The following is a 15,638-nucleotide window of genomic DNA, read 5'->3' on the forward strand; positions in this document are numbered from 1 at the left end:
ACCCTACCTCTATCTATGCACTGTGGTTTCAAGGAATAAAATATTTCTTGCAGCTTCCATATTTCATGAGATATAACATCTTTCTTAATCTCCATGTATCTAGAATGGGATTCAAAGACATTGATATCTGCTATGGATTGTGGTAACTTTTTATGTCTCTGATTCAGACCAATGATAAAAGGAAATTATTTTTGGGACTATATAAAGTAATTTGTCAGCTTTTAATAGATCTTTCAAAGATGGTATACTTACAAGGTCACAAAGGGCCTCTGAGTATTTCTAGTGAATTAGAATCCTAGAAATTTATATTTATAACATAACCTCAAGAGCAAATGTGACAATCTTGTGATTGTTTTGTTTTTCCAGCTGAGTCTTTTCTTTCTTTTTTTAATAGTTTTTACAAGGCAATGGGGTTAAGTGACTTGCCCAAGGCCACACAGATAGATAATTATTAAGTGTCTGAGCCTGGATTTTAAGTCAGGTCCTTCTGACTCCAGGGTCAGTGTTCTATCCACTGTGCAACCTAGCTGCCCCCTCTTGAACCTTTTTAAGTATATACTCCTTCATTGACCATCACAGTATTTTTAAACTCATATTGATAGGAAGAATTTTGTTCTATACAACTTAAAACTTAAAAATCCCCTTCCTTTAAATTAATTTAGGACCTCTTACTGTAGACCAGTACTGTGAAACTCAAATAGGAATTGGCCCTTGGCAGTAGAATATTGACTTAGAAAATCACAATTTAATATTATCTATGTTTTACTCTATTTTTATTTTGTTAAATATTTCCTAATTACATTTTAATCTGATTCAAACTTTCCTTCAGAGTTTTGTGAACCATAACTAGTTTGTTGTAAAGGATACTTTGTATTTTCTTATCTTTTTTCATTCCTTTACCTTTTGTTGTTGTTGTTGTTGTTGTTGTTGTTGTTGTTACCTTTTTTAGACTATCTCCAATTTATACATAGTGTTTTGAAAGGGCAGTAACCAGTGGCCTTTATTAGATATGATGATAATAATGCAAAACACAAAAAAGAAATTGCTTCCTGAAAATGTAATGCTCTGTTCTTATAAGTACAATTACTATAATTAGTTTTGCTTCACAGCAATTTCATTGTTGATGTATTCAATAAGTGATCTCCTGTAACTTCCAAGACTTTTTTATATTATATTTGACCCAGACCAGACTATGCCATTTCTATGTTAGGTTTGTATGATTTGGTATCACATTTTGTCCTGTAAGATGATGTTTCCAATTGCTATACATGCTGAGACTATGCAGATATTCCTATTAAAATATGTCATTGTGCTAATTGTATCAAGTTTTAGAACTATCTAAATGAAATTTATAAGCATTAAAAAGATGCATCCTAACTATACAAGAAAGAAATCAATTGGATTAAATATTCTTAGGGGTGGCTAGGTGGTATAGTGGATAAAGCACCGGCCTTGGAGTCAGGAGTACCTGGGTTAAAATCCGGTCTCAGACACTTAATAATTACCTAGCTGTGTGGCCTTGGGCAAGCCACTTAACCCCATTTGCTTTGCAAAAACCTAAAAAACATTCTTAATATTCAGAATATGTGATGCAGTTTGAAATGAAATTGGTTCATCAATACTATGCTTTGAGCCATCACTGAAAATTAATATTCAACTGAGGCCATTATTTTATGAGTTGAAGAACAATAGGCAGTGTTCCTTTGTGAAAGTGAGCAGGACTTTTAATAACAACCAAATTGCTTTCTAAAACAAAACCTCTGAGGATAACTATAAATTCCACTATGTGATGTTCACAGCTCTTTACAATTTGATTTTTTCTTACCTTTTCAATCTTGTTATATTTTTAGTTTCCCCCATACTCTTTATTCCAGTTATTCCAGTCTATTCCATATTTAAAACACTTCAATGCCTTTGCACTGGTTGTTTCCTACCACTAGAAGCCACCCCCCTCTATCTCTAGGCATTGCTATCTTCCTTTAAGACTCAGACAGCCCCCCCCATTGCTAGTAAGAATTTTGTTCTTTCCTTCTATTTAAATCCATTTCCCCTTTCTTTCTATTTATTGAGCACCTCTAAGACTTAGATTCATTTTCTTCATGACATCTTCCCTGGTCACTTTAAGCTTCATGGGTTTCCCTTCCTAAATTACTTTGTATCTTTTTTGTATATATCTTTATATATTTATTTTTATACATGCTGTACCATCCATTAGAATATAAAATCCTTCAGGTTCTTCTATCTTTGTCACCAACATCTAACACAGTTCCTGAAACATAATAGATTACTTTTACATACCAATTTAAACTTTGCAAAGAAGTTTGTATGGATAATTTATGGATAATTATTAAAAAGATATTGCATATTCATAGAAGATTTGTTTGCATCTTGAGAAGATAAGAAAAGAAACTATGGGTAATTGAAGTCTGCAGCAGTAAGTTCTTCTAAGATGGAAATGGAATCTCCAAAACTGATGTTTCTGGAAACCCTGCAATTCCATAATAGCTCATGGAATATTAATAGGGTTTTTAAGCCTAATTTTAAAAATCAGAATTAAATTATTTACTAGTCCTTAAAAGTGGCATAAAACCCCAAAACATCAAGATAGGTGCCCGCACTTACTAAATTAAGTTAGCCATATGGTACATTACCATTTTAGATTTACAAGGACAGCGTTTTTTTCTTGTTCTTAATGGATACACAGGGATTTGGGAGAGATGTTGTGAGATCACCATTAGCTTTCTTATTTCTCTGAGAAAGATTGCTTGGGTGATGTTCTGGTCTATTTTAGCTTAACTTTTAGGCTTTTAATGGTTACTTTAATTGATAAAGTGCTCACTAATGGACTCTTTGGGGGTGAGTAACCATTCCAGCCTTGGACAAGATCCCATTCTCCTAATGTGACCTTTTATGCATACAATCTCTAAGGCACAAATCAAGTGAGAATGTGGCTAAATTCTTCCTGGGTCTTTTTCTTTTCCTTTTTGCTGTGTAGACTTAAGGTAATATAATAAAAATAAGTGTCAGAAAAGTGTAATGAAAAATACCCTGAATTTGGAATTTGATGACCTAGGTTCAACTCTTGGCTGTTACTAGCTTCAGGCATGAGCTTAGGCATACCAGTTCTCTTTGAATTCTTCTACAAAATGAGACAATTGACTTAGATCATCTCTAAGTTTCTAAAAACTCTAAATCTTATAAGTAGGGACACTGACTCAATCAACAAATATCTATGTGATGGCTTGGTTGCCAATCAATTTATGAATGGTTGAATAAGTTATAGTATATGATTGTGATGGAATATTATACTATACTTTAGAAAAACATGGAAAGACTTGCACAAAGCAACGAGTGGGACAAAAAATCAATTTGCCTTTAAAGGACATATGAAGAAAGACATTTTCTTCATGCAAAGAAAGAACTGTTAAGTAGAATTATATATTCAACAATTATATATATGCATATATATATATATAAAACATTTATATATTTGGGTCTAAAAGAAATTTACATGATAATTTTCTAGTATATTTGAAAGAAATAGCAAATTTCACAAGTAGATTCACAATTTCATATGTAGTCATCCTTTTATACTATTTTGAAAAAACTTGTTTTATTTCTTAAATTAAGAATAAAATGAAAATAAATACTTACATGAATCACCTACCATGGTATGGTGGTGGTGTACCCTAGCTGATATACTATAGATGGTAAAACACAATTCTAAAACACAATTCAACAAATATTTCTTAAGTAACTAGTATATGCAGTGCATAGTTTATAGGCCAACAAATTCTATCTTTCAGGACCCAGACTCAAAGGTGGTCAATAAAAGTCACAGGGGGTAAAGCTAAAACATAAATGTTTTAATTTGGAAAGGACTGTAGAGGACATCTATTTTATTTTTACAGATAAGGAAGCTGAAGCCTAAAAGAAGGACATGATTTGATTCAATACACACAGAAAGTTAATGGTGAAGTTAGGACTAAATCTAGATTTACTGACTCCAAGTCCACTATGAATTTAATATCAATTTGCATTTAGTATTGTTCTTCTATATTATAATTAATTGTTTATGGTGAAAGAAAAGAAAGGGGAAAAGGGGAAAGGAGAGAAGAAGAAACTAGAGGAGAGTAGCATAAAAAGTAAAGAATAAATAAAAAGGACAAGGGAGGGGAGAGGAAGAGGAAAAAGGGGAAGAAAAGGGAAGAAAAGTAGGGGAAAAGAGAAGACATCAGATGAGAGGAGAAGAAAGGGAAAAGAGGAGAGGCAAAAAAGCAACTACAATGTGGAATGCAAAGAACTCCACAAACAACTGAAACAAATTATCAAAGAAACATATTTTTCAAGTTTGTGAATACTCTAGGAACATGCCAACTAGTTTGGAGGATATAGAGAGAAACTAGGCTGAGAAGGACCTTAAGATAATGCTATATAAGATTTAGTTGAAAGAACTGAGGTTGTTTAAATTGTCAAAGACTTGAAAAGTATCCAATAGTTCTCTTTTAGTATGTGACAAATTATTTTTTTTTTGAAAAAGGGATGCAATTTGTGTTCTTAACCTGGGATCCATGGAGAGATATCAGGAGAATCTATCATACTGGGTAGAAGAAACAATCACATCCTTATTTCCTCTAATCTTTAACTGAAATAAAACATTATTTTCAAATATGAAAATAGGCAACAAATATTCTGAAAAGAGCTCTATCAAAGAATTTCATATTAAGAACCTCAAGATTAGATTGATTAATTTTTCTTGACCACAGAGGGAAAAATTCGGAACCATGTAGAGACCTCATAAAAAGAGGGAAAAATAATCTTTATATAAGGAAAAATTCATTACAAATAAAGGGAAAAATTAAAAGTTAAAAAAACTAGAAAAGTCAGAGATACTTCTGGTTATTTATGTTTTATGTTGAGTTCTTCAGATCTGTATTGGACTAAGATCATATAATAATAGCTTTAAACCTCAAAGACCATTTAGTTCGAAGAGGCATAAGACAATCAAAAGACTCAGGCAAGTCACCCAGATAGTAAGTTGCAGTAATGGGAATTAAATCCAATTCCTCTGACTTGAGAGTCAGTGTTCCACCAGATGACCTCTTAGGTCCCTGTCAGCTTTGAAATCCTTTGAAATTTGAAAGGGAAGATATTAAAATGGGTTGCAGTTCACTAGCTGTGAGCTTTGGCAAATTATTTTCTTTCTTTTCCCAGGATGTTTTATCTAATGATATGACTCAATCATGACTCAATAAAGTTCTAAATAGATTGTGACAAACAAGAAACATCTTAGCTCTGCATTTCCCAGTCATAGTCATTTTCCACATGCCTCATTTTGCAATCATTTTACCTAATCATTCCCCTCTTTCAGAAAGTTGAAGGTCTAAGGGGAATTTCAGAGACATACTTTGCTATACCACAAATAACTCCCTTAATCTTTTGAGCAAATGGTTCCTCACTAATTCATTCAGTACAAACTATTCCTGCAGAGAACTTCTATTAAGGGGGGATATTTTGAAAGTATCACCAAGAATTGCCAAATATTTTCTTTTTCCAAACTAACACCATTATGTTCTTTTGCTTAAAGCAAAGACAGCTTGTCTTAGAGATATACATAGAGCCAAAAGAGATGCTGAAACTCACCTAGTTCAGCTCCCTCATTGTAGAGATGAGAAACTGAGGCCCAGGGAGGTTAAATGATTTGTACAAGATAGTAAAACAGTAAGATAGTAAGGCTTAATAATAAGATAGTAAGATAGTAAGGTAAATAAATAAGACAGTAAGATAGTATCAATAGTATCCTGGATTTAACCTCAGGTCCTCTGATACTAAAGTCAGTGCCTTTTCTGCAATAGCATAAAGCAGAATGAGTTTAAATACTGACACCATTGCCAATTAGCTTTGTGAACCTAGACAAGTTTCTTTATCTCTCAAAGCCTCATTTTCTCCTTAGTAAAAATGGGCACAATGATATTTCCACTTATTGTAATAGAGATCCTTTTAAAAATCCTAATATTTGTAATTCTGGTACTTTTGAATTAAATACCCTATATCCCTGTGTATAAGACACACCTTAATTTGGGGCCCAAAATTTGAAAAAAAAAAAGTATTACATAAAGTTATTGAACTCAAGTTTTATTCATGATGAAATTCAAGGAGCTTCTACTTATAGCTTTCAGGCATCTTTTGGGCAAATCTGGTGAATGGACGCATGGTTAGTCCATTCCATTTCATGAACTTGAAACACTAATTGTGTTCTCCTCTGAAATCGGTATCTTCTTTTTCATCAGCAGGTCTTGCCTCCTGCTGAACCATCTTTGTGAACACAGGAATTCCAATGCCCCTTTGCTCTTCAATTCTCTCTATATATCAGGCCATTTTGCTGACTTGCTTCTCATGACCTTCTTCTGCCAGGACGTTTTCAGTAGTTTTTTCTTCCAGTAGCCAGTCTCGGGTTGTTTTCTCTGTTGGAGAAGGACCAAACTTATGTTCAGCAGGACGATTTCCATTCATCTTTGCAAAGTGGAACTCTTTTAACTTGAATATAGCATTGTAAGAAAAATCTTTTCAGAGTCATTTCTGGGCAGAATGTGGCAAAATATAACCTAATATTCTGGTAACAAATGTGAAACAATGAGTGTAAAAACAAGTGCAATAAAGAGGAAAATGTAAATTAAAAAAAATCTACAACCACCATATAAGACAATCCCAGATATTAGACCCCAATTTTTTTGAAGAAAGGGTGCGTCTTATACATGCAGAAATATGGTGATTTTATAACTGGGGATTTAAATGCCATCTGTAAATATTACATATTTGCATCTTACCTGAATGCATCTGGAATGTTGGTTTAAATTTTCTTTTTAGTCCAGCTCCAATATCCACTGATTGCTCCCTTCGGATAGGAAGGAGAGATTTTTAGAGATATCACAGATATCTAACTCAGTATTTTGGGCAAATGATTACTAGACTCTATTTATTTCATAGTATTCTCTCCCCACCCAACCAGGCTATTTAATCAAAGAATAAATTAAATTAGATTTGAAATTAGATTAAATTAGATTTGAGGGAAGCAACTAGTCTAAACCATATGAACAATAATCACCTAAACAACATACCCAACAGTGATAATCTAGCTTTAACTTGAAGCTTTTCTGTGATGGTAGCTCATGATTTTCCATGCTCTGATTATTCTGAAACTTTTCTTTATATCAAGCCTAAATTATCCCTTCTACAACTTCTACCTATAGAGCAGATAGATCATAAAATGGATAGAGTGCTGGACCTGAAGATAGGAAGACTCATCTTCTTGAGTTCACATTTGGCCTCAGACATTTAGTAGTTATATGACTCTGAGCATGTTGTTTAATCCTGTTTACCTCAATTTACTCATTTGTAAAATGAACTGTAGAATGAAATGGCAAATCCCTGTCAGAATCTCTGCAAAGGATACATCTAATGGAGTCAAAAAAGAGTAGGACTCCACTGAAAAATGACTGAACAAATTATTACCTAATCTCTGAAAAATGCCCTTTGGCTTCAAACAGGGCAAGTCTAATTCTGCTTCCAGTCAACCTTTCATAGGAGTGAAAGGGCAGATTGGTGACTCTGTGGAAAGAGTACCAGTGATGGAGTCAGGAGGAACTGAGTTAAAATTCTATCTCAGACACTTACTGGCTATGGATCCTGGAAAAGTCACTACCCTGATTGTCTCAAACAAGCAAGCAAGAAAGGAGGGTTCTGGGTTTATTTTAAACTAGAGTTGACTGTTACATTTTTTAATAGAAATTTTATTTTATTTTTCCAATTACATGAAAAGGGAGTTTTCAACATTCACCATTTACAAGTTTATGGGTTTCACATTTTTCCACCACCCTCCTTTTCCCCCCCCCTCCCCATGGCAGTGAACAATCTGCTAAAATTTGTGTAAGTGCTATCATGTTTAACATATTTCCTTATTAGTCATATTATGAAAGAGGAACTAGAACTTGGGGGGGGGTTGATAAAGAAAGGGGAAAACATAAAAAGTAATCTTTAAAAAGTGAACAAAGTATGCTTTGCTCTGCATTCAGTTTTTTTCTCTGGATGTGGAAATCATTTTCTATAACAGGTCTCTCAGGATTGTTCTTACTCACTGTACTCATGAGAGGAGATGCATCCATCATAGTTGATTGTCTCACCTTCCTGTTAAGTTGTTTAATTTTCTCCTTGTTCTGCTCATTTCACTCATCATTGGTTCATGCAAGTCTTTCCATACTTCTCTATAGTCCAGCCACTCATGATAGCTAACAGAGCAACAGTACTCCTTAACATTCCTTTATACCTTGTTCAGCCAATCCCCAATTGATGGGCATTGAATATACCCTCAGGTTCCCATTCTTTGGCACTACTGCTATAAATATGTTTGAACATGTGAGACTCTTTCCATTTTTTTCATAACTTTGGGATATAGATCTAGTATTGGTATTGATGGATCAAAAGGTATGCACAGCTTTATTGCCCTTTAGGCATAGTCCCAGATTGCTTTCCAGGATGTCTGAATCAATTCACAACTCCACAAATAGTATATTGTACCCCAGTGTTTCCACATCCTTTCCAACATTGATCATTTTCCTTTTCTGTCATTTTAGCCAATCTGATAGGTGTGAAATCATATCATGGAGTTGTCTTAATTTGCATTTCTCTAATCTATAATGATTTGGAACATTCTTTCATATGACTATAAATAACCTTAATTCTTCTTCTTCTGAAAACTGCCTGTTCATATCCTTTGACCATTTATCAATTGAGGAATGACTTGTAATCTTATAATTTTGATTCAGTTCCCTATATATTTTAGAAATGAATGCTTTATCAAAACCACTAGCTGTAAAAATTACTTTCCAAATTTTTTAATTCCTTCTAATTTTGGCTGCATAGATATTATGTGTGTAAAAAAGGTTAAATTTAATAGTCAAAATCATCCATGTTACATTTTTATAATGTTCTCTATTTCTTTTATGGTCATAATTTGTTTCCCTTTCCATATGTCTGACAGAGTATTGCGTATTCTCTTAACTGTTCTATGATATTGCCCTTTGTGTCTAACTCCTGTACTCATCTGATCTTATTTTGATATAGGGTGTGAGATGTACATCTATGCGTGACTTTTGACAAACTATTTTTCAGTTTACCCAGCAATTATTTTTTCAAATAGTGATTTCTTATCCCAGAAGCTAGGGTCCAACCACTCATGATATCAAACAGAAGAATAGCAGATTATTATAATCATTTATTACTTTTTCTTTTGCATCTACTCTAATCCACTGGTCCATTACTCTATTTTTTAACCAGTACCAGGCAGCATTGATGACTGCCACTTAAAAATAAAGCAGCTAGGTCACCTTTCTTTGCATTTTGTCATCAATTCCCTTGATATTCTTGTCCTGTTCTCATCTGTTCCAGATGTATTTTATTACTATATTTCCTAGAACTGTAAAATAGTTTTTTTGGTAGTTTGCTTGGTATGGTACTGAATAATTTACTTTGGGTTGACTATTGGATTTTATTGTTTAATTTACTAACAACTCAGCAATTGGCAAATGCTACAAATCAGGGTTTAAATTATTATTTTGTTGATTTTTTAAACTTAAGAAAGTAATGGAGAAAATATTAACAATGTAGATTAATTTTAAAGTATATCTAGCAACCTTTTTTTCCTTTAGTCAGTTGTTAAACATTTACCAGCACACCCTCTGCTTCTAAAACTTGAAGACAGCTATTATTCCTCCCTTCCTAATTTTTCCCACAGTTCTTCCAAATGATGAATTCATGCAGTGTTCATTTGGTTTTCAATCTATTTCACTTATTATTATTTATCAACAGATCTTAGTTTATGCATGTAATTCTTTGAAAATTCAACATCTATACTAGGAAAGGAAAAGAGACATTCTCTGCAATAACCTAAGCCTCGGGAAGTTGAGGAGAGAGGAGACTACAAATCTAAATTATTCTCTACCTTCTGGAATACATGTGTGAACTTCATGTGTGGTGCCAGATTAGCAAATGGAAGGTTGGAAAAGATAAAATATTACAGTATTACACACAGTAGTACCCATTTCAGATGTGTCCTAAGGATGTCCATTCAATTTCTTTTCTTCTAGAAATTCTAAGACAGTAATTGATAGGGAAGAGAGGTGTTATCGATGGGCTCCACTCCCAGATCTTTTTTTTAGGTACTTTTAAATTGTAATTAGTGACATGAGAGGAAATGGGGATGGGAAGAGGAAATTTAGAATTGAAATGCTCTTTCCCCCCTAGCTCTGATCAAAGTTCTTTTATCTGGACCCATGATCTAAAGTACTATATAGCTATAAATTATCTTTTATTTAGATATAATCAATGCTCTTATAATTTTTCACAGATTAGAACATCTCAGCTAGTGGGGTAAAAAAGCAAAATAGGAAACAATAAAATAGCATGGATATAAAAAAATGGTTTGGGGTACAAGTATACCTAGAGAGTTGTCTCTGTTTCTAAATTTCTTGCTAATAGAATGACTATGCATTTCTTTTAAAATGATCCAGAAGTTTATAGAATTTAAAGAATTCTCTTTTTATTTTAGCTATTAATTTTAGCTTAGATTCTAGAAGTGGAAGGGGAAGAAATATTTTTAGTATATAGGGATTCTGATCTTAAGGGAGAAGGAAGGGATTAGACGCATGTTGCTGTTGATTTATTTCAGTTGTGCCTGATTCTCCATGAGCGCATTTGAGGTTTTCTTGGCAAAAATACTGTAGTCATTTTCCATGTCCTTCTCCAGTTCCTTTTAAAATAAAATTTAAAGATAAATATCTATATGTATATGCATATATAAATTTTATAGCAAAGAAGGTCATTCATTTACACTCACAAAGGAAGAAACACTGTAGTTACAATAATTCTAAATAAAAAATAGTCAGAGCAAACATAAATGAAATTGTGTGCAATGACTTGAGGCAGCTACAGTTTTAAGTAGCCACAAGTGAATGAATGAATAAATGAAGTAAAGCAAAATAAACACTCAATATGTATCAAACTACATAATGAGTCAAAAACAATGCTTGCTCTGAAGTTAATGAGGGAGATAACACATGCATGAAAATTTTGACTCTGGAGGGATATATTTGATTTATAATAATATAGGAAAAATGAGTAAGGCCAGTTCAGTTGATAGTCATACCCTTTCCATGAGCAATGACAGAGTCGATGCAAAAATGATTCTTAGAAATAGGAAGGGGAGAGTATGGCTAGGTGGAACAGTGGATAGGGCATTGGACCTGGAAGATAAGAATTAGATGTGGGGTGAAGGGGGAGGAGAGGAAACAAGCTAAGCTCTAGGTAGCATGACATCTTGTGAATTTATATCTGGACCAGTTATAGTATGCAAATGAACAAACCAGCAATAAGGAGAGCAGGTACCCAGAATGAAGGTTCCAGGAATGAAAAGGTTAAATAAACTAAGGCTTGGTTTCTTGTCCAGGAACCAAGGCAACTGGTAAAGGGTGACATATAAAACTATGATCTTGAGATTCTTCATTAACCTATTAAACTACCTCCCTAGTTTATCAAACTTCTTTATAAAATTCTGTGACAAGAACTGAATATAATTTTTTGAATACAATACCTTCATCTAACCAGAGCAGAATATAAAAGGAATATTATTTTAATTATATCTTTATTTATTTGGTTCATTAATCTTTTTTTGCAAGGTTTTGAAACTTTCCCCACTCCCTCACTCTCTTCCTCCCTCCCCCTGACAGAAAGCAATCTAACATAGGCTCTACATGTATAATTATGCTAAACATAGATTCATATTAATCTTGTTGTGAAAGAAGAATCAAATCTAAATGGAAGTGAAAAAACACTTTAGAGAGAAAAATAAACAGCATGATATATGACAACTTATAAAAATTTTGTATTCAAACTCCACACTTCCCTCTCTGGATATGAATTTCTTTTTCTATCACAAGTGTTTTAGAATTTCTTTAATTATTGTAATTCTGAAATGAACACATCCATCAGAGTTGATCATCTCCCATTGATATTGTTAGTATGTGTGATGTTCTTCTGGTTCTGCTCATTTCACTCAGCATCAGTTCATATAAGTCCTTCCAGGCTTTTCTGAAGTCCTATCACTCATGATTTCTTATGGAGTAATAGAGTTCCATAACATTCATATGCCACAATTTTTTCAGCCATTTCCCAATTGATGTACCTCCCCTCAATTTCCAAATCTTTGCTACCACAAGAAGAGCTACTATGAATGTTTTTGCACATGCGGGGTTTTTTTAACCCTTTTTTGTGATCTCTTTGGGAATCAGACCTAGTAGTGATATTCTTGGATCAAAGAGTATGCACATTTTATTGCCCTTTGGTCATGATTCCAAATTGCTCTCCCGAAAGTTTAGATCAGTTTACAATTCCACCAAAAATGCATTAGTGTTCCATTTTTCTCATATACACTCCAACATTGATGATTTTCCTTTTTTATCATATTGGTCAACCTGATAGTTGTGAGGTAATATGTCAGAGTTATTTTAATTTGCATTTCCCTGATCAATAATGATTTACAATTTTTCATATGACTTTAGATAGCTTTAATTTCTTTACCTGAGAGCCTTTCCATATCCTTTGACAATTTATCAATTGGGGAATAACTTGTTTTCTTATCAATTTGATTCATTTCTCTATATATTTTAGAAATGAGTCCTTTATCAGAAAGATTAGTTGTAAAAATTATATCCCATTTTGATGCATCCCTTTTACTCTTGGCTACATTCTACAAAATTTTCAATTTAATGTAATCAAAATTATCCATTTTTGTCCTTTATAATGTCCTCTATCACTTCTTTGGCCATAAACTGCTCCCCTTTCCAAAGATCGCACAGATAAACTATTCCTTATTCTCCTAGTTGGCTTATGATTTCATGTTTTACGTCTAAATCCTGTAGCCATTTTGACCTTATCTTGTTATAAAGTGTGAGATGCAGGTCTATGCCATACTATCTTCCTCTTTTCCCAGCAGTTTTTATTGAAGAGTGATTTAGAAATATTATTTTTAAGTCTTGAATATTTTAGCTCTCAATATAACCTAAGACTTTTTTTATACTCCACCATACAATTCACTTATTTTAGGTCAATGATATCCCACCATCTAATGGTTGGTTTTTTTTTAATTGACTTGGAGTCTTATTATTGTAGCAGCCAGATGGAATCAAGAAGACCATAGGGCAAGTGTCACATAAGACATTTCTTAGTCAATATAACTTGGATTTCTTTGAGGCAAGTCACTATTTGCCTCAGTTTCCTCATCTGTTAAGTTGGATAGTAAAAACTCCTACCTCTCAGGGTTATTGTGAGGAGCAAATAAGATAATAATTATAAAGGATTTAGGATAGTGCCTTTTACATAGAAAGTTCTTTATAAATTTTAGTTACAATTATTGTGAATTTTCTGAAACCTAGTATGAAGATAGAGCAAACCTGATTTCAGATTATGCTCTTTTTAGACATTGAATAACCAGTCTGAGTGACGAATACATATATAGTCTATTGGTCATGTAATTTGAATTGTCCCATTCTTGCCTTATAAAGACCATGCAACTTTGAATGCTTCATACTATGAATGATCTATTATACCAGATTATAAAACAATAGATGATCCTAACAGACTTTGATTAACCAGTAGAGAGAAATAGTTTCTTCTTTTTAAAAAAAAAATTATTTATTTATTTAGGCAAATGGAGTTAAGTGACTTGCCCAAGGTCACACTGCTAGGCAATTATTAAGTGCCTTAGGCCAGCTTTGAACTCCGGTACTCCTGACTCCATGGCCAATACTCTATGCACTGTGCCACCTAGCTGCTCTAACAGTGTCTTCTTGACTACTTTGGCAGCCATGAACAAGTCCTTTAATCAACCTGAAAGGACTTTTGAGTCTTAACTATTTATAAAGGCAACTGTCATCACAGAAATGTTTTATAACCAACTAAGGTTAGGCCTATGTAAAATAGCAACTAGCAGCTATGGGATCAGTCAAGAGGAAAGTTCTAGTAAACAAGAAGAGACCTCTCTTTAAAAAGCACTCAGATAATAAGAATTTTCTTTTCTTTTCTTTGTATCTTTTGAAGAGTGAACAAAACTGGGTGTGAACTTCTTTTTCTTTTTCACCTGTTTAATTATGAATAGTGACTGTAGTATGTAGTTATAGTATGTACTTCACCTACCAGAGAGAGTTACACTTAAAAAAACAGTGGACCTGTGAACAATAAAGTTCCCACAGCCAGGGTGGTAGTGGGAGGATCCCATGAGTAAAGCCATAAGGGCACAGTGGTAGTGAAGGCATAAGTTGCCTTGAGGATACAGTACTTATATGTGTCCCTCTCTAAAAAGACTACAGTCAATTTTGCTATAACACTTGCTTTGAAAATGCACATTTATAGAGCCATGTCACCATGGAAGTTCTTCATCAGGGACAACTGGAAGATGAATGGGGATAAGAAGGTTCTGGGGGATCTTGTCACTTTGCTCAACGGGGCCAAGGTGCCCGCCAACACTGAAGTGGTATGTGAAGCTCCTTCTATCTACCTTGACTTTGTGCACCAGAAACTGGATTGAAAATTTGGTGTAGCTGCTCAGAACTACTACAAAGTGCACAAGGGAGCTTTTACTGGGGAGCTCAGCGCTGCCGTGATTAAGTATTGTGGGGCCCACTGGGTGATCCTGGGAACACGCTGAAAGAAGACACATCTTTAGGGAGTCAGATGAGCTTATTGGACAGAAGGTGGCCCATGCACTGTCAGAAGGCCAAGGAGTGATTGCCTGTATTAGTGAGAAGTTGGATGAGAGGGAACCTGGAATCACTGAGAAGGTTGTCTTTGACCAGATCAAGGCCATTGCAGATAACATGAAGGACTGGAGCAAAGTCTGTCTAACCTATGAAACCAGTCTGGGCTACTGGTACTGGCAAGACAGCTACTCCTCAGCAGGCTCAGGAGGTACACGAGAAGCTTCGGGGCTGGCTTAAGACCCATGTCTCAGAAAGTGTATCACAATCTACTAGGATTATAGAGTCTCTGTGACAGGGGCCAATTGTAAGGAGCTGGCCGGCCAGGCTGATGTAGATGGCTTCCTGGTGAGTGGAGTGTCTCTTAAACCTGAATTTATAGACATCATCCAAGCCAAAAACTAAGCTCTTCATGTGGTCCTCTTGACTCCCATACATACAGAAGTAGGACTAGGCTACCCTAGTCTGGTTTACCCCTTCTCTTCCCATGTGATTGTGATCTTGGCTCCCCATCCCCTGTGGTCTATACCTTTGTCCACCATGTAGATTGTGTAATGCACTACTTCTCATATCCTTCCTCTAATGGACCAGGCCTTTCTCCATTTACTGTAAATTTGAAGGAAGCACATCAAGTTTGTGATTTCTTATTGGTTGTTTGGAAAGGGTGTGACTTGGTGTTCTCTGGCCCTATCAGGAGTGGGTGTCTGACTGACAACTGACTTCTCTCTACTTCCCTGTTTCTCACTCAAGCTAGAATCTTACTTCCAGTGGGCAAGGGCTGGAGGTGGGGCTGAGGAGTGGGAGACAGGTAATGACAAGGGTGAATGCCAACTT

General features: G+C 34.5%; 1 pseudogene; it reads left to right on the top strand.

The window, feature by feature from the left end:
* Nucleotides 1-14,464: 14,464 nt before the first annotated feature.
* On the top strand, nt 14,465-15,209 carry LOC141502596 (triosephosphate isomerase pseudogene; annotated as a pseudogene).
* Nucleotides 15,210-15,638: the final 429 nt, after the last annotated feature.

The sequence above is a fragment of the Macrotis lagotis genome, chromosome X, assembly GCF_037893015.1.
Source record: "Macrotis lagotis isolate mMagLag1 chromosome X, bilby.v1.9.chrom.fasta, whole genome shotgun sequence".
Classification (NCBI taxonomy): Eukaryota; Metazoa; Chordata; class Mammalia; order Peramelemorphia; family Peramelidae; genus Macrotis; species Macrotis lagotis.